This window comes from Piliocolobus tephrosceles, chromosome 3 (assembly GCF_002776525.5).
Source record: "Piliocolobus tephrosceles isolate RC106 chromosome 3, ASM277652v3, whole genome shotgun sequence".
Classification (NCBI taxonomy): domain Eukaryota; kingdom Metazoa; phylum Chordata; class Mammalia; order Primates; family Cercopithecidae; genus Piliocolobus; species Piliocolobus tephrosceles.
In genome coordinates this window covers 21,732,131-21,752,896 of record NC_045436.1, presented here as the reverse complement: position 1 = coordinate 21,752,896, position 20,766 = coordinate 21,732,131, and positions in this window count along the sequence as shown.

The following is a 20,766-nucleotide window of genomic DNA, read 5'->3' as shown; positions in this document are numbered from 1 at the left end:
ATTTAGGAGTGATAAACTCGGATATCTGGTAGAAGAACTCTCTAAGCAGCCAAGCATTGAGAAGGCTGTATTGCTTCTCTTAACTAATTATAGTAAAATGCAAGAAGAGAGAAATGATTTAGAGATGGAATTTATAATCAAAAGGGAAACAGAATATAGAGATTTTGAGAAGTTCAGCCTGGCCATGTAAAGAATTTAAAAGCATGTTGAGGAGGAAAAAAACAAGAGTGTAACCACACAATCCGTACTTTGTTAAGGAGATTAGTATGGCTAGAAGGGAGTGCTATTCATTAAGACAAAGGGAGAATGACTGAAAATCCTTGAAGCTGTCACTCCCATCACATGCCTGGAATGCTAAAGCCTGGGAGGCAGTAAAGTTTTGAGGAAGGGAACAACACCAATGGGGTGTCAGTGCTCCCATCCCAGGGCAGCCTTGGGATTCTAGTCCACGCATTCTGGTGTTGTACCCACAGATGTGACTCATAGGCCTATGTGTGACTCTAGCCATTACTGCAGAAGATTCAAATGATAAACCTTGGTGACATTCACATGGTGCTAATTCTGCTGGCATGAGCTGTGGAGGCAAAACTGCCTCCACCTAAATTTCAAATGATGCTGCAGAGACCTGCTGCAGGGGCAGAGCCACCGCAGACAGTCCCCACTAAAGCAATGCCTAGTGGACTCATAGGGGCAGGGCTGCCCCAACACCCCAGAACTGTACGGCTAGTGTGGCAGACCAGGTCTCAGTAATGCAGGCCTCCATTACAACTGTTTCAGTACGGACTGTGTGGTTAATATTTAAATATTAAAAGACACTGCCCTTATACAAAGGCTGGGATGTAGCAAAAGCCCACCAAGAGTTTTGCCTAGGCCTTTCCTGAACCTTAAAGCATGATGAAACAAGTTTTATCGGGGGTCTGAAGAAACTCCCCAGCTCTCCACAAACAAGATTATTGAGAGTCTGAAGGAACTCCCTAAACCTCCGTGATTTAGCAGGAGACAAGATAAGGGAAATCCCCCCAGTACCCGGACCCATTTAGATTAGGTAAATGTACTAAAGCTCCAGAGGAAGGTCTTCAAGACCCAGATCTTAGTTACAGAGTAAAATAAGTTAATCACTTATGTCTTTAGATGAATGCACACTTACACATAGACATATAGTTTAGGAGGAATATAAGCTCTGGAAAACTTTGTAATTTTGAGTTGGTCTGGTAATAATTTCCAGGCCTTCTCCCTGTAACCAGTTACAGAAATAAAAACTCTCTTCCTCCCCAGTTCATCTGCATCTTGTTTTGGGGCCATGAGAAATAGCAGCCTGACCCTCAGTTTGGTCCAGGAACACTACAAGTGTACAACAATAGCCTAGGAGAGCTACAAGCATGAGACTTCAGCCTGTGAGTGCTGCCATGTTGACTGAACCCAGCAAAGCCACAGGGGTGGGGCTGCCTGAAGTGTTGGGGACCCACTGTGTCCAGAAGGCACAACATGCAGTCAATGATTATTCCCAAGCCTTAAAATGTAATGTTTCACCTGCTGGACTTTGTGTTGGGACCTGTCACCCTTTTTCTCTTGTCTATTTCTGCCTTTTGGAATAGGAATGTCTACCTTACACCTGACCCACCATGGTGTTTTGGAAGCGTGTAATTTATTTTGATTTCACAGACTGGTGGGGAACTTGTCTTAGGATAAATCCTACATTAAGTCTCGCCCATATGATATGTAGATGAGACTTTGGAATTAGACTTTAAAGTTGATGCTGGAATGACTTGAGAACTTTGGGAATGTTGGAACGAAATGGAATTTTTTTGTGCAATGGACAAGAATTTGGGGGGCTGGGGCTGAATGCTGTGGTTCGAATGTGTTCCCCAGAATGTATGTGTTCAAAACTGGATCCCCAGTGCAACAGTGTTGGGAGGTGGGGCCTAATAGGAGGTAGAACCTTCATAAGCAGATGAATGCCATTATCAAAAGGGTTCACAAGAGTGGTTTCACTCTTTTGTGCTCTTTGTCTGTCCTTCTTGACCATGTGAAGACACAGCAAGAAAATCTTCACAAGATGCTACAGACCTGATACTGCACTTTCTAGCCTTCAGAACTATGAAAAATAAATTTCTGGTTTTTATCAATTATCCACTTTCAGGTATTCTGTTTTAGCAGCCCAAAATGGACTCAGACAATAGTCCTCTCCTGTCTCAAAATATCAACATACTAGATGATTTCTTCTTCTATTTTATTTCCACTTCTCAGTGGAATATGTTACTAGACTTAGGATATGGCTGTTTTGCTAGACACTGTGAAAGCAAAATAAATCTTGGGGCCCAAAAATAAGCTAAAGGGAAAAGTCAAGCTGGGAACTGCTGAGCGCAAACCTGCCTCCCATTCTATTCCAAGTCACCTCTCTGCTCACTGAGATAAATGTATATCTGATCGCCTCTTTTGGAGAGGCTAATCAGAAATGAACGCAACCATTTTTCTCTTATCTTCCTATGACCTGGAAGCTCCTCACCGCTTCCAGTCATCTTGCCTTTGCTTCCAGTTGTCCCACCTTTCCAGACCGAACCAATGTTCATCTTACATATGTTGATTGATGTCTCATGTCTCCCTAAAATGTATAAAACCAAACTGTGCTTTGACCACCTTGGGCACCTGTTGTCAGGACCTCCTGAGGCTGTGTCATGGGTGCATGTCCTCAACCTTAGCAAAATAAACTTTCTAAATTAACTGAGATCTGTCTCAGATTTTGGGGGTTCACAACACAAAATCTTGAACATTTTATTTTTGCAACAGCACCTTATAATTTTGAACAGTTTTTCTACTAGTTCATACAAACATTTAGCCCAGCAGAATGCCCTCTGCTAATGTAAATTTAAGACTTTGTCATTCAAACTCTTTGTTTGCAAGAGACAAATACCCAACTCATGCAGGCTTAAAGAAAAAGAAAATAATTGTATGCTAAAATTAAAAATTTAAGAAATAGATCTAAATTAAGCTCCTTGCCGGATTCAAGATTCAGTGAAGTTCATCATGAATCTGGTGCTTTTCTTGGAACTAGGATGGTAGAGTAAGCCCCATGCATACCCCACAGACAGTGAGAGGAGGAGCATTCCTTTAATACAAAATGAAGATTCTTTGAGAAGAATAAAGGAAAATGGAGGCAGGACAGACACAATATACTTTTTGTGGATCTAACAGGGTTATGTAAATTTCCAAAACTGCTTCCTGGGCATTGTCTAAATCTAGCTCTGCCAAAAGACCACTGCTGTCCCTAAACAGGAAAATTGCCCATTGAGAGCTCTACAGTACGCATGTGTTTTGTAAAGAAAACATCCATCAACTCCTAATATCATTTCAAATGATTTTCTTCATTTAAATTTTAGCACAGTGGGTTCAGTTCTTCAATCTATAGTACTTCTCTCTAAAAGAAGCTTTCTTGTCAGTCAGTTTTTTCAAAGATCCTCATTCTGCTCCTTCTTCCATTCTTGTCCTTTCTCTTTTCAAATGAGTAAAGGACATGATCAGTTAATTTTCACCTCAAACATGTATTTGCTTTCTTAAAATAAACGTTAGTGAATAAATCAAGAAAATTGATTTTTAACTGCAATATATCAACTTTCAGTGAGCTGGTGGAGGAGGTCCCCTGGAGGATAAATGTATATAAATTGTACTATTATGTAACCAAAAATAGCCCAAAACCAACCAAGCTTAAATGTAGTTCAGGCTGCTGGCACTCTTGAAAATATAACCTTCAAACGTTTGTGGTCTTCTTGTAGATATGATTTGCGATCGCTCAATTCAATGACAGCCACACTCACAATTGACTTCAAGACATTTTTCTCCTTCTATAGACTTACATTCTGTTACTTTGGAAGGAGGCTGCTGTGAGATCTTGCCATTCTGGTTCTTAGAAGTCCTTTTTCTTTGCTAACTGAAATAATCCATAGGCACCAACTTAACTCTTTAAGTCCCAACAAAGCATTTCGAGCCCCCTGATTTGACTTTTGTCCATAGAGCTCAGATTTTACTTTGACATATTTTACCTACCAGATATGAGAAACACTTTTATTTTCCAACCGAACAAGGCCTGGTCCCACTTTATCTCCTTTAAATTTTACTTGCAAATTTCCCAGCTCTTGAAACAATCTATTCTCTTTCCCCATGCCTTATCATATATGGCAGGTATCAACCAGCTGGTACTTTCAATATTCTTTCTGGAGACTTTTTTACCCAAAACTGGAGCACATGAGTTATATTTTCCATATTCCTGGTTACTGTATGCAATTGTTTTGCTAACTATTTTGTGATTACATAATATATGGGTTTTCATTTTTCTAGCCTCCAAGAGCAATTTCTTGACCGTGTCCTGTCCAATTTTCCAGCCTCTTCCAGCTCTCTAGTTCAACGATTTTATTATGAACATTCCTGTTTCGGGTACCAATTTCTGTCATTTATCTATCACTCTGTAGCAGACTATCCAAAGAATGCGACTTAACACAACTAGTTGTTATTCCTCACATGTTTATACATCAGCTGTATGCTTATATTTACCACGTTCTTCTGGTCTCATTTTGGGTCTGTTGTATGCCTGTGGTCACTGGGCAGATTGGCTGGAGTCTGGTTGGTCATGAAAAGCCACATTCACATGTCTTTTGGATGGACGGCTGTCAGTTGGAGCAATGGTGGCAAGGGTGCCACATGAGTAATACCATTCAGAGTTTATTTGTATGGTTGTGGCAGAACTTAATGAAGAAAAGTCAAAATACAAAGGTCTTTGGAGGCCTAAGCTCAGAACTGGCATGTCATCTGTCTGTCATGTTCTATCAGCAAAAGAAAGTTGTGTGTGATTTCAGAACAGATTGAAGGGGTAGACAATTACACTCCACCTACTGATGGGAAAAACTGCAAAGTCATACTGCAAAGTATGCACACTCACAGAGGTAGGAAGAATCAGGGCCAATCAATCTTCACATCAGGTCTCCCATGCATATCAGAAAAATGACACAATGAACGTAGTTAACCTATTGCTAAGACCACCAACATTTAGAATCTGAGTTGACATAAACATTTATTTTGCTGCTGTTTCTCAACTCCGTTTTCTATTTAACTGAACTATTCCTTGAAATGTTTTGTAGTTTATGCTCAGCTTCTCATTTAGGTTTTGATAACAAAATATAATGTGTTTTAAATATTCTAAATGTTGTCAGGGAGTTAAAATTAAGAATAAGAACTCAAGAGCAATGCTAAAGTTGTAAACTCAAAGTACAATGACCTGCCGGGTGCTATGGCTCACACCTATAATCTCAGCACTGTGGGAAGCCAAGGTGGGTGGATCACCAGAGTTCAGGAGTTTGAGACCAGCCTGGCCAACATGGCAAAACCTCATCTCTACTAAAAATACAAAAATTTGCTGGGCATGGTAGCAGGCACCTGTAATTCCAGCTGGTCAGGAGGCTACAGTAGGAGAATCGCTTGGACCTGGGAGGCGGAGGTTGCAGTGAGCCAAGATCGCACCACTGCACTCCAGCCTGGGAGACACAGTAAGACTCCATCTCAGAAAAAAAAAAAAAAAAGTACAATTACCAAAAGTAATAACCTAAAGAATATTTGTTTTTATTTTTTATATTTTTGGTGACCTTAAATAAATCAGTAAAAGTCTTAATTTTATTATTTCTTCAAAATGTACAGTATAGAGAAATTAATAACTAATATTTATCTTCAGAACAAATTATCATGATCATTATTGGAACAAATTGATCGTGATTAAGAATGTGTGGTCAAGATCTGGTAAATGAACCCCCTGATTATTTATAATTTTATTATTGGACCAGAAAGGGCAAGTAGGAGATGTTGAGTCTGCCAGTTATTCGGATGTGTTTGTCATACAGCAGAATATGAGTAGTTAGGGATTTTGTCAGTCTTCAGAGTCCCTCAGCCCTAACACCAAGATTTTAACAGGTGGTTCTACCCAGAAAAGAATGGCATTGGGAAGTAGAATTTCTTTTTTATCTACAGGAAGAAATAATGCAGATCCCTCGCTCTAGCAAACACCTTTGCATCAGATAACTGGTCTCTGCCATCCCCAGAAGTTTCCATATCAGTACCTGTGAAAAAATAAAATAAAAGAAGCTTTCTTTCCAACGAAACAAGGCAGAAAGGAACATCAGCGACCACAGGAGTTATCCTGGGAGGGTTGGAGGCCAGTAGCCTTCTGTCAGAGGCCTGGGAGGCCTCTTGGCCTTGGACAACTTGAGAAATTGCTAGTCTCCCAACAGGAGACAGCATATATGTATTAAAAAAGAAAAAAAAAAGAACAAACTGGAGTAATTCATCAAAGTGTTTACTTTTCTTGGGTTCCCAGTAATCATTTGAGAGGGAACCCCAAAGAAGAATTGGTTTGCTGGGGACTCAGAATCATATTGCATATATTTTGAAGATTGAAAGAGTAGTAACCTATCTTACAGACCCCGAGCAGGGGAAACAGATCATATCCATAAAATTAGATAATAAAATACATTAATGCTAAAGTTATTATCTACAATGCTATTATATTAAATAGAAATGACAAATAGAGGAAAAATGCAGTAAATTATATACAATAGTCTGTAGGGAGTGTAAGACAATAGGTACAAATGCCTAAATAACTGAGAATGCTTTGAAATACAAAACATTCACCTCTTTTAATTAGAAATTAATTTATTATTTGCTGTCCAGGTAAGTACCCTTTCCATAGTGACACAATAACCTGCTGTAGATTTGTACATCAGAATGCAAGTTGATTTTTCTCTTTCCAGAGCAGGATTTGATCTAAAAAAACTTCATTGTCCAAGATTGTTTACACTGTAAAAATTGAGCAAGAAAATAGAGTTAAACTCTGTGTGCAGCAATTATTCTTTCTGTCAGCAGGAGCAAAATTTACCACCAAAGGAAAATCAAAAGTACTGACATGTAGAAGTCAAACAGCACTCCTGAGTTCTTTCTTAGATTCCTAGTAAAAATCCTTGGCAAGAACTGCCATGGCTCATAGTTTCACGAATGTGGGTGAAAATAGATTCCCGTAGCAGGTTTTGTATGGACATGGAGTGCATTATTCTTTATAGAAATATAGCTGGTGGAGCAGTGGGAAATTGTTTAGTCTGAGTTTAAGAATGGGTATTCTCCTAGGGCATCTACTCCTCTTTTCTATACATTTTGAGAAGATAGCGGGCATTCTACCTGATCCAACATGCTATATGCCAATATATTTTCATATTATAACCTATAGCTATGTCTTTGTCGTTTATCTCCTGGCCAACAAATTAATGGGACGACTTCCTTACTTTTGAGAGAAATCCCTTACTGGGTGCATATCCTTGGGATATTCACTCTTCCTTCACAATTTCTGTATCCTCGGTAGCTATCCTGCAGGGAACTAGAAAAATGTAAGGAGGAAAAGTTTCTAATCAACAGATAAACTAACTTACAAGCAATAACTTCCACAGGGAGTGTCCTGCCAGCTCTCTGTGGCTTCCTGCCTTCCACCTCAAGATGGCTACCTGTCAATATGCTCATTAGTTTTGTATCTCACTCATACTGTGGTCCTCACTTTCAGAAGACAAAGGACTCTGATTTTATTTTTTTAAACAATGAACGTCACAGATTCTCCAAGAAATTCCTTAATCTTTCAAAAAGCATACAGGTTGTGCTTTTTTAAAGTTTCACTTTTAATTCTCTTCTAAAGAGAGGTATTTGTCTTATTTCCTCAAAATTGATGACTTTGTTGACATATTATTTCTTGCTAGTTTAATTCTGCATTTTGCACTTTCTGATTAAGTGTAGAAAACCCTCAGAGATCCTTGGGCACAGGCTACACTCAAACTTAGATGTGTTGTATTCAGAGCACAGAAATGATGCTTATCTGCAGACTGTCCCATCGACATTTTAGGACGTTTGGCATTTGCTAAAGAAGGCTGCAGTCAGCAGGGGTGGGAAGTCAACACTACAGAAAGCCCTAGATGAAGCAGTGGTTGTGGTAGAGAAAAGGAGAGAGATGAAGAGACACTAAGTGAGGGGGCTGGGAATGACAGCAGCCTCTCCATCCACGCAGGGAGAGGCGAGACTCCAAGGGCTGTCAAAGACAGATAAGCACGCATGCATGGAATTCAATTTGTGCTGGTCTAGAAGTCAGCGATGCAGTGAATGACACCCCCACCCCAAGAGTTTCCTTGAATAGTTTGGAAATTAAACCTCCTTTTCAGACTTTCTGATAAGTAACAGGCAGGGCAGCCCTGGTGTGGGAAAGAGGAGAGAGAGACCAGCAAGTACAGGATCTCAAGGGAAACTTCTATTTTGGGGGGAAAAAGTGCGTTTGTTACATAAAGTCACTGATTTCAAAGTACTAGAAAACCTGTCCAAGCAAAGGCAATGCCATCGATGTTCTAGTTACTGTCGTTTGGGAAGCCAGGAGGCAACGTTCTCGGAGGGAGCAGCCAAGTGCTTATTCATATAAAAGATGTCTACAGCATTAGAAACGCACAAATGCTGTGAGTACTCTAGTTTCTTGCCAGTAAATATTCCTGAGGGTCCCTCCTAACCTCCCTGCCAAGAGCAGGAACTGCTCGCCAAAAACAGTAACATTTTGGCCACTGAGAATACCTCGGCTGCACTCCCTAATTGGTGTATACATTGAATATTAAAGAGTATAGGAAAAGCCAAATTATAACAATTACATGGCCTCTACCCTGAAAGAACTTGTGTTCTTCTTGGGATAACAATAAACACACAGAGTACAATGAGTCTCATCTCTGGATCCTCCCTACTGAACCACTCCCTAGCCCTGCCAGGCTGAACTAATGTCAGGCTCCTGGCTAAGCTTTCGGTACCTACTCTTTCCTCTGCCTGAACTTTTCTTCTCCCATCCACGGTCCCTACATCCTCCTTCATTTCAGATCTTCTTCCAGGATCTTTTCCTGGTTCTTTAAATTGAATAAGATGTGCACACCCCTCCCCCACATACATATATGATCACATGAACTGTATTTGTGTGCTGCCCCTACACAATGGCCACTGCATCATATTCTACTTCCATCAGTGTTTCTCTATACATCATCCTTTAGGTTATACATCTGGCAGGTACAGGGATCATATTAATCTTGCTCTCTCCTATATTCTTTTTTTTTTTTTTTTAGACAGAGTCTCTCTCTGTCACCCAGACTGGAGTGCAGTGGCACGATCTTGGCTCACTACAACCTCCACCTCTCGGGTTTAAGCCATTTTCCTGCCTCAGCCTCCCGAGTAGTTGGGATTACAGGCGCCCGCCACCACGCCCAGCTAATTTTTTGTATTTTTAGTACAGACCGGGTTTCACTGTGTTAGCCAGGATAGTCTTGATCTCCTGACCTTGTGATCCACCCGCCTCGGTCTCCCAAGTGCTGGTATTACAGGCATGAGCCACTGCACTGGGCTGCTCTCTCTTATATTCTTAGGACACAGATTTGTACCTGGACATAGTAGGAATTCAGTAGACAATCTCTGCCTAAGTGAAGTAAAACTGCACTAACTAGTTTTAAAGAGCTTAAAATTGTTTTACTAAGGTTATTTTTTTCAGATTTGAATAATATCAGCATTGATCTGTTTTCAAAAATCTAGGGAACTCCTGAGAGGTCACTCCACTTGTCACAGGAGCTGAAGGAAGGATTTTTATACCAATAAACTGAAACAGGATAGTGTGTCCAGTTTGACAGTGTCTCTTTCCAGGATTCTTGGACTAACCACCTAATAGTTACCTTTCTTCTGCCCTGACTCCCTACCTCACGTGCCCATGGAACTCATCCTTTATTCTGTAGACAGAGTGCTCTTCTTAAAACAGAAACTGTGGCTGGACGCAAGGGCTCACGACTATAATCCTAGCACTTTGGGAGGCCAAGGCAGGCAGATCACTTGAGCTCAGGGGTTTGAGAACAGCCTGGCCAACACAGCAAAACCCCATCTCTACTAAAAACACAAAAATTAGACGGGCATGATGGTGGGCACCTGTAATCCCAGCTACCTGGGAGGGTGAGGCGTGAGAATTGCTTGAACCCAGGAGGCAGAGGTGGCAGTGAGCCAAGATGGTGCCACTGCACTCCAGCAAGACTCTGTCTCAAAAATAAGTAAATAAACAAAAAACAAATAAAATGAAACAGAAACCTGAACATATTATTCTCTAATACCCTTTACTGGCCATCCAACCCATATCTATATTCCATATGTATAGAGTAACTTTCAAGCTACTAAATACAGAACATAAAACCTTCTGTTGTTTGACCCCTGCCCACCTCCTCAGCTTCAAATCTCATCAATTTATGCTTCAAAATATACACTCCAACAAGATGAAACCATTTGTTTCCATTGCTATGTCACCTATTTGTGAATAATAAAATTACACAGATAATATGAAATCACTTACATATTTACCTAAACCATAAACTCTATCTCCAAAGCAAAAGTATGGGAAATTATACCTCTTCCTTTCATACTCTTCCCAATTTACAAGCAATCTTAAGGTTTACCTCCTTCTCTTCTTTAAGGCTATGTATTGTCCATTTTTAAAATTAACTCTGCAGAATCTTTTAAATGTATCTCATCTGTATAGAATTATTGCAAAAGGAAGGAGTTCAGTGTTGTAAGTATCTCTTCTACAACACCCTACAGTGTAGATGGAATTTAAGGGACAATGAATCCACAGCATAGTTCTTGCATACAATGAGCTGAGTTACCGTGCATGGCCAGAACATTGTAACCCTTCATGGCCAGGAGTTTGTCCTCCTACCTGCACCGGACTGACGTCCTGTATCTCACAGAGTTTATTGCTGTACCGATCCCTTTTACACTTTGATATCAAATCTACACTTGAGAACATAATAAAGAGCATTATTTTAGAGCAACTGCTAAATATTTTGATCAAAATTACATTCAAATAAAAAGCTACTTAGAACTGCCACTTCCAAATGCCTTCTTAGAGAATTGCATACATTTTGTGGAATGAGGCGCAATGGAAACAGGCTAGCCATTGGTAATATAGATGTGAATCAAAGGCATGCATTATGTATAAATGCATAACTTTTAACTACTGAGTATTGCTGGAATAACGCAGATGTGCCCCAGCTGTACTGCTAGAGGCTTTCATCACCTTCCACATAAAAGCTATTTATTTCTAAGATTAGTTTACTTGACTTAGGTTTCAGTTATCATGACAATAGCAAATATATCTTGTTAACCAAGATTTTTATTTTAGTTTGAATTTGGCTCTCACATTTTAAAAACATACTAAATTATTAACAGTTCTACAACGTGAATACTCTTTTCCCCTTGATATTCTCTCCTCTAACATATTCAAATGTTTTAAGATTATATTCAAATTTTTAAAAATTATGCATATGAGAATATATTTCAGACCCCTTTTTCAGCTAATTTATATGAAATTGATATCCCTATGCAAGAAGTCACAAAAGGGGAAGAAATATTTCCATGGTTCAAATTTAAGGCTTATTTTTTTCTCCTTTCTATAAGATCAGCTCAAATGTCAGCACATCAGCATATCATTTCATTTTCATTGAGCTGTTTGCCCAGTATTCACAAATACAATTACTTTTCTGTAGCATCAAACAAGATTTGTACATGATTTTCTTCAGCAACTCTGAATTTCCTTCCTGCTGTTTTCTGCTTTGCTTGCTTAAAAAAAAAAATCTTCCATTTTTTTGGTGATGTATCAGCAGGTTTCATCCTCATCATGGGTGAAACGAACATTCATCCAAGAATTGAATAGCAGCCTTGCTTCACACGTTGAATCTAGTTAGAATGAGGTATTACTGCATAGGTATTTTCCTGCCAACGATAAGCATTAGTTTATGAAATATAAAACACAAGTCCTCACTTTACAGTTTACTTTTACTAAGGACCTGATTCTGGATTTTCTTATAAATTAAGCCTCCTTGACCTTCAAATCACCCCTCTTTACAGCAATATTTTTGTGTTTATTATCCTACAGAATGTTTACATGTAAAAATCACCCTTTCTCTCACTCTTAAAGCAGATATAGATCATTCCTTCAATAGGAAAGTGAAATTTGCATTTGTTACTTACCATTGGTCACAAAGAAAGCATGATGGGAACAGAGAATAGAGACAGACTAACTCAAGAGTTGGAATAGCAACTCATCAGTGTTTGAGTGACCTCACCGTGAGACACATTGTCTCACTTGTCAACTTCTGCAAGCCTTTCCTACAGTTCAGACCATTATTATTTCAGAAATTGCCAAAATTGAAAACCTTCAAACAAAGGAATGTCAATGGGAGATGTTGAGAATTGAGCAACATGAATTTCACACTATGTCTCTTAGAATTCCTGAAACTTGAGCCATTTAAATTATGTTACTATTTGGCATTAGAAATGCACTCTGTGGACAAGGAATAAATAAGTAGCAGGAACCTGAAGTTCCTAAATGAAGCTGAAAAATCCTTAAGGCATGTTGCAGTGAGGTGCATCATATGTTATTTAATTCTGTGTCACTCATTCTATAAAGCAAATTGACAGAATTTAGAAACTGTATCTGTCTTTCAAGTTGAAATAACAACAAATAACATGGTGAATAGGTTACCTTGAGTAAAATCCTTTCACTAACATATCAAGTGATTTCTTAACAACTTTGTAAATTGTAACTATACCTCTTTTACAGTTGCGAAAATGGGATCAGCAAAGACAAAAACAAAACTTTATAACAGTCACAAGATTAACTGTTACAGCTATGACAAGAACTTAGGCCATCCGATTCTGCTACCAGTGTCCCCACCACAAACGAAGTGAGAAGTGATGACGGGAGTTCACAGCCCCTTTCTTTGAGAAAATGGTCCTGCCCTTTATCTAATTTTTCTAAGTGTAATTTGCTCTTACAGTAGTGTGCATTTGGACACTTTGGCTGATTTTCATCTATACATGCTGACTTAGATGTAATCACATTTCTGTATGCTTTCTGGCCTCAGTGATTGATTATTTCTATGCCTGACACCACCGTAACAGGCCACCCAGAAATTCTGAATACAGAAGGATACAGCCTATTTAATACTGGTAGTGAGCTTTAGGTGGCATATTGAAAAGGATTTTAGAATCTTTTCATTTCTTGCTAACTTTAAAATGATAGCAGTAGAAAAAGTGTTATATAACCAGGTTTCTTTCTGCCTCGGGAACAAGTTTTATTGAGATGTCTGAGATAACAGACTGATCATTTGCCTATGGTTCCTAGAGTTACAGAGGCGGAAGAAGCCCACAGTGCTCTCTCCACAATCACCCACTGACCCATGTGTCTTGCACCAAATTTGAACCAATAATTTCTTTTTCTGTCATGTGTCTGTATTATGAAAATGTTTCTCCTTCGTTTAGATAATAAGCAGAAGTCAGGGATTCTGGTAGATTGCATTGATGATTCTAATTCTCTACTGCAATTTGAAATCCTTTTACTGCCCACTCTTATCCTTTTCCCACACTTGTCCAAGAACAGGAGAAGATGAGTGTCCCAGCTCAAGGAAGGTGGTAATTTGCTTCCCCTTTATGTTTTCGTTCTATTTGGCCCTCAGTGGCTTGGATGATGCCCACCCACATTGGTCCATTTTTGCACTGCTGTAAAAAAATACCTGTAAGTGGGTAATTTATGAAGAAAAGAGAATTAAGTGGCTCATGGTTCTGCAGGCTGTATAGGAAGCATAGTGGCTTCTACTTCTTGGGAGGTCTCAGGAAACTTACAATCATGGGAGAAGGTGAAGGAGAAGCAGGCGTGTCTTACAGGGCCAGAGCAGGAGGAAGAGAGAGGCGGAAGGTGCTGCATACTTTAAGAAAACCAGACCTCAGGAGAACTCATTCACTATCATGATGACAGCACCAAGGGGGGTGGTGTTAAACCATGAGAAATCAACACCATGATCTAATCGCCTCCCACCAGGCCCTACCTCCAACATTGAGGACTACAATTAAACATGAAATCTGGCCGGGCGCGGTGGCTCAAGCCTGTAATCCCAGCACTTTGGGAGGCCGAGACGGGCGGATCACGAGGTCAGGAGATCGAGACCATCCTGGCTAACACGGTGAAACCCCGTCTCTACTAAAAATACAAAAACTAGCTGGGCGAGGTGGCGGGCGCCTGTAGTCCCAGCTACTCGGGAGGCTGAGGCAGGAGAATGGCGTAAACCCCAGAGGCGGAGCTTGCAGCGAGCTGAGATCCGGCCACTGCACTCCAGTCCGGGCGACAGAGCAAGACTCCACCTCAAAAAAAAATAAAAATAAAAATAAAAAATGAACATGAAATCTGGGCAGGGACACAGATCCAAACCATATCACTCAGTCTACTGAGTCAAATGCTAATCAATTCCAGAAAGACCTCCACAGACATACTCAGGCATGTTTTGCCAGCTATCTGGGTATCTCTTGACTCACTTGAAAATAACATTAACCATCACAATGAACTTTTACAGATGAGTGTATTACTATTACATTTTCCATTTCTACTCCCACAAATCATTACAAGCTTAAACATGGCTCAGCAATGATGTAGTTATGGCTTTCAATAAGTCATTGCTATTGATATTATGCCTTAAGACTCCAACTGTGAAAACACGTCTATACTAGCCATGTTTGAACCTAGGGATTTGGCAGTATTTTCTTGGTGAATAGTTTTTAACTTCAAAATAGAAATGTGTGCATAAATTAGAACATACACAATTTTATTTTATAACAAAATTGGTAATATAATATTGTTCAATTAACTTTGAAGAAAGAGTAAGACAAGACGACAAAGACGACAAAATAGGCTGAAGACCAAAGTAGTGCCTGAGCAGAAAATATCTTACAGGCCATAAAAAGAAGCTTGGACTTTATCTAGGAGCAATGAGAATCTGAATTCATTCCCTAAAGCTGCCATAACAGTCTCACAAAATGGGTGGCATAAGACAACAGAAATGTATTATCTCATAGTTCTGGATGCTAGAGGTCCACAATCAAAGTGTCAACAGGGTCATATTTCCTCCAAAGTCCCCAGAGAAAAATTCTCCCTTGTCTCTTCTAGCTTCTGGTGGTTGCTGTCAGTCCTTGATATTGTTGGCTTGTGGCAGCATCCCTCCAATCTCTGCCTTCATCTTTACATAGCCATCATCCCTCTGTCTGAATCAATGTCCACATTTCTCTTTTCTTTTAAGAACATCAGTCATTGTCCCAGGGCCCACTGTAATCCAGTATGAACTCATCTTAACTTGATAACATCTGCAGAGAAGCTATGTCCAGTTAAGATCACATTTGCAGGTTCTGAGTGAACATGACTTTTGGGGGAACATTATTCTAATTAGGAGCCTTCTTCCATTAAATGTTATATATTAACATAGAATCTTCTTTAAATATGGATGGTATTTATTAAACATCTCAAATATTTGAAAATTTTGATACACAGCACAACAAAATGAATTTGTCTAAATCATTTTATTTTTAAGATAATGTACTTGAAATTTAATTTCTATGTTTCTGATTGGTTTATACTTAATCAAAATATCTGTTTGCCCAGGTTTAATAGTTGATATTTCACATGTACAGACATATACATATATAAGACATATATAAGCAGACAGAAAAAAGAGAATTATATACCAAACACATCAATAACAAATGCAGATTAAGAAGCTTCAAGGAAAAATATAATCCAATATGATAGTAAAAATAATAATTTGCTTAATTTAAATTTTATTTGATATTTTTCATTGTTAAAAGTCTTGCATAGGCAGAGTAAAAATAAACTTCTATTGTATTTTGCAAAATATCTAGAATGTAGAGTTTATTGTCAAGGGCAGTTTCAAAATCCAAATAAATCCCTAGATTGTATAACAACAAATTTCCAACCAATTCAGCCATGTAACCCACAGGAATACATTTTCTCCAGCAATTGTAATGCTTCTTTATTAATCTCTGGAAGAAAAATTCTCAGAATATATATATATTTCTCTATTCATCTATGTATTTGGTTCATTGTTTTCTCCTCCAAATGATGAGGAAAAAAGTCTTAATGGTGCATTTCTGAAACATGTGAAATGCTTGTACTGAATTGAGTTCCTGAAGCTGATAAAACTGTAAACATGTAGAGACTATGACTTTGAAGGAGTTCATCAGGTTTAGATTTCCAGCAATTAAATGTATACGGATTTTACATTGATGATAGAACAAGGCTTTAGAAATGTCATGGTGGTGTCTTGTCAATATTCAATGCACAATTGCCTCTACCTCCCTTTCCCAGTGCCACAATTCCTCCTTCTCATGCCCTCAGAGTTATGTTCTGGTGAAACATTCAAGTAAATGGATACTCCAATGAAGTCCTTGTGTAAAGCCTGATAATAGGCAGCCTCCTTATATTCTGGACTAGAGTTTCTGAATTCATGATTCCATAGATGAGTAGCTCAAGTGTGTGAACATCCTGAAGTTGTATTCAGCATTGTATGGGGATACATTATTAAAGTCACCGTTACATATTTGGATGAGAAAACACAGAGAAGGAAGTGTTATGTGATTTGCAAAATTGCAAAATTTATAAGAACCCCAAAAATAATTTCCTAGGTAATATAAAGATATAAAAATTTCTTATAGTTTCAAGCAGTCTGTACTTGCATATATAGTTTGTTTCTAACTCCTGCGAATTTAAGAAAGTAAAGCATCTCACAAATACCAAGGTGGACTTTTGAACTAAACTTATTCTACTGGCTCTAAGCGTTGAACAGAAGTATCTCCAAAGGAGGTCTGCAATGGAATCTACAATTAGCCTACTTACAAGATCATTAATGTCATGCTACAATGAAATATTTGAACATAAATAGCTATTTTTAAAAAGTCTCTAAAATCATGCTGTTGATGCAGAAAGAGAAGTAAATTGAAATTCAATTAGTTCCTACTTTTAGAACTCTTTTAATTATCAGGTTGGGAAACCATACCAATTGAATTCCCATTAAGTAGGGGCATGAATTTTTAGGACTCTCCTAAATTTCACATACATATATAACCTTTTGTGATGTGAAGCATTTGGAAGTATTGTTCACAAATGGAAAATAATTAGAGCAACGTAAGCAGCACTTTAACACAGATTCTGTGCTAACTTATCTTCAGAATCTGGGGTTCTACTTTACTTCATCACGTATACATTGCACATGTTCTGGCTCTCAGAACCTGCTGGAGTTTGGATTAACAGGAAGAAATAGATAAGCAGTAACTATCATAAATATTGCTTATACATTTTGGCCTTGGGTCTACACTGATATAGACCAATAAGTATAAACATTTCTTCATCTTATTCACAGCTTCTTTTCTTCACTGTTTTATTTTTTTCCATTCCAAAAAGAAGCTACAAAGAACTATTTTCAAAATATATAAGGAAACTCTGCACATCAGTTTTAAAATCTCAAGCAACCCAATTTAAGAAAGTGAGCCAAATATTTGAACAGTTACTGCAAAGAAGATGTATCTAGATGTATAATATCTAGAGTATCTAGATGTATAATAAGACAATGAAATCATCTCTAGTCAATGAAAAATGCTCACTAAAACCACAAGTAGATTCTATTGCACTCTCACACAAATGGCAAATAAAAGCCATACACAAAAAAAAACCTCAAGATTTCCGAAAGACATGGAGTATCTACATTTTCTCATGTAATCCAGGTTAATAAAATCATTTCAATAATCTTAGCAGCTACAAATACATTTGAACATAAAGCATATGCATCACCCAGTGACTCTACTCATAAATATATACCCAACATTAATATATATTAGAGCCAAAAGACATGCATAGGACTGTTTTTAGCAACATAATTCACAACAACTAGAAACAGAAAACAACCCACACATCCATACATAAATACAATATCATACAGTGATGAAGAAGAACAAATCATTTAAGTACACCACCACAGCAATTAATTTCACAAATGTGATATGGACTCCCAAAAATTCCAGACCCAAATAGTAAATACTTTAAAATTTAATTGGAAAGCAGTTAAAAGACAGGCAAAAGTAACCTTTGGTGAGAGCTCAAAATAGTGGTTACCATTGGAGTTATTGACTGAAAGAGGTCCCAGGAAAGTCTTCCAGGATCCTGAAGATGTTGTGTATTCTTAACAGTTATAAGGGCATATAAATAGGTAAAATTTATCAGGTTGAACTTTCAAGATTTGTTTTAAATGTATGTATGTATGCAATTTTGCATAAGCACATACACATACATATTTTACTTCAATAAAAATGCTGTGTACATACAGTTCAAGCAAATTTTTGTATGCGTTGTATGGTTCTTAGTAATGTGTCAAGGAATTTTAGGTGACCAGTAGTTGTTACTTTCTTCTCAACCTGTAGTCTGACACAATTAATGTTCTGAAATAACTACTAATCACAATAATAAGATATGGAAGAAATTAAAATGTAAGACAGACATGCATTTTAATACTTTGCTATTTCTACATACAGGGATATCAATCTTAAAATTTATTACAGAAAGCAGATAAGGTATTGTGGTACATTAGCAAACAACAGTCAAGATTTCAATGACACAAATGGCCATTTCCTTAGAATGAATGGACAAAGACTTGTGTGTACATTCAAAATTTTTGCATTAAGCCAGGATTATTAAGAAGCCTGAAATATTCCCAGGCAGGTTGGTATCATTTTAACTCACAAGCAGCAATTGCAAATCATCCTTGAAAAAAAAATCCAAATTTAGACCCTCAGATTTCATACAAATTAAATTAACCCAAATGTCAGGTCACAATAAAAACCTATCAAATAAACAGACCAAAAAAGAGGTAGGTTTTCTTCAAAACTTCTGATATCAAGTTTATTATGTGTGGATTTTACATTGCTTAATCTGAAATGTTTAAGTGAAAAAAAAACCATGAAATCAGGAAAATAAAACCGCAAGATATAGGTATAAAAATGACTTGGCATATTTGAAAATGAACCATATTGCATTTACAGAAATAAAATGTATACTAATTGAAATAAAAACTCAAGAGATTTGCTAGAAAATAAGTTAAACACCACAAAACAAGAATCAGTACTCAGAGGATGTATATGAAGAAAGTGCTTCAAATGAGTCTCAGAGGCATCAAAAACACCAAAGAGTAGTTAAGAAACATAGAAGAAAATAAAGAGACTAAGGGGAGATAACAGCTGAAAAGGACATGAATCTGCAGACACAAGAAACACAATCCAGAGGGAAATTTCATATCTAAGTCTGTTGTAGAATATCATGACTACAGAATGATTATATCAGAACCACAGGATATAAAAAAAAAATATTAAATTCAGGCAGAAAGAAAAGTCAGATTACCTACAATGTACAAAATAAAACCATTAGACTAAGGGTAGAGATTTTTTTTTTTTTTTGAAATGGAGTCTGGCTCTGTCACCCAGGCCAGAGTACAGCCTCCCAAGTAGCTGGGACTACAGGTGCCCGCCACCATGCCTGGCTAATTTTTTTTTTTTTTTTTTGTATTTTTAGTAGAGACAGAGTTTCACCATGTTAGCCAGGATGGTCTCGATCTGACTAAGGGTAGAGATCTTAACCACAATAACAAAGTTTAGAGGAAAATGGAAGAGTATCTTCAAAGTGTGAGAAGAGAATAACTCTCAATGCAGAATTATATACCCAGAAAAATATTTTTTTCTAAATAAACATGATATAAGAACTTTTTTGTAAATGAAAACTGATAAAATATATCACCACAGAGATTCACGATAATAATTTCTATGTACTTCAATAAGAGAAAACACACACACATACATACTCACATACAGAGTCTATAATAGAAGAGGGAAAACTGAGCGAATAAATTGGTAAGCCTTGAGGTAAATATAAACAAAAGTTACATTTATAAAATAATAATAGCAATTATAATAAAATAATAATGCCTTAGATTATTATTATTCTAGGTAGCTATATTCTGTAATGTCACCATGAACACTAACATACTGGAAACTAAACCATTATTGTAAGGGAAAGTATAGGGTCAGTTTCTTTTTGTATTCCTTCCAAATTTTATTTTAGCATCAAGGGGTACATGTACAGGTTTGTTATGTGGGTAAACTGTATGTTGCAGGGGTTTGGTGTACAATGTTGTCACTCAAGTAATCAACATAATACTCAATAAGGAGATTTTCAATATTTATGCTCCTCCCATCCTCCACCCTCAAATAGGATTTGGTGCTGTTATTCCATTCTTTGTGTCCATGTGTACTCAATGTTTAGCTCCCGCTTATAAGTGAGAAGATGCAGTTTTGGTTTTCTGTTTCTGAATTAATTCACTTAGGATAATGGCCTTCAGCTCCATTAATGTTCCTACAAAGGCCATGATCTCATTCTTTTTTATGGCTGGGTAGTATTTCATGGTGTATAGGTACCACATTTGCTTTATGCAGCCCAACATTGATGAACATCTAGGTTGATTCTATGTGTTTGCTATTGTGAATAGAGCTGCAATAAACAGAGTCATTCATGTTTCTCTATAGTAGGATTTCTATTTCTTTGGGTATATAGCCAGTAATGGGTTTGCTGGGTCAAATGATAGTTCTCTTTTGATATGGATTGGCTGCGTCTCCACTCAAATATCATCTTGAATTGTAGCTCCCATAATCCCCACGTGTTGTGGGAGGAACCTGGTGGGAGGTAACTGAATCATGGAGGCAAGTTTTTCCCATGCTGTTCTCATGATATTGAGTAAGTCTTACGAGAGCCAATGGTTT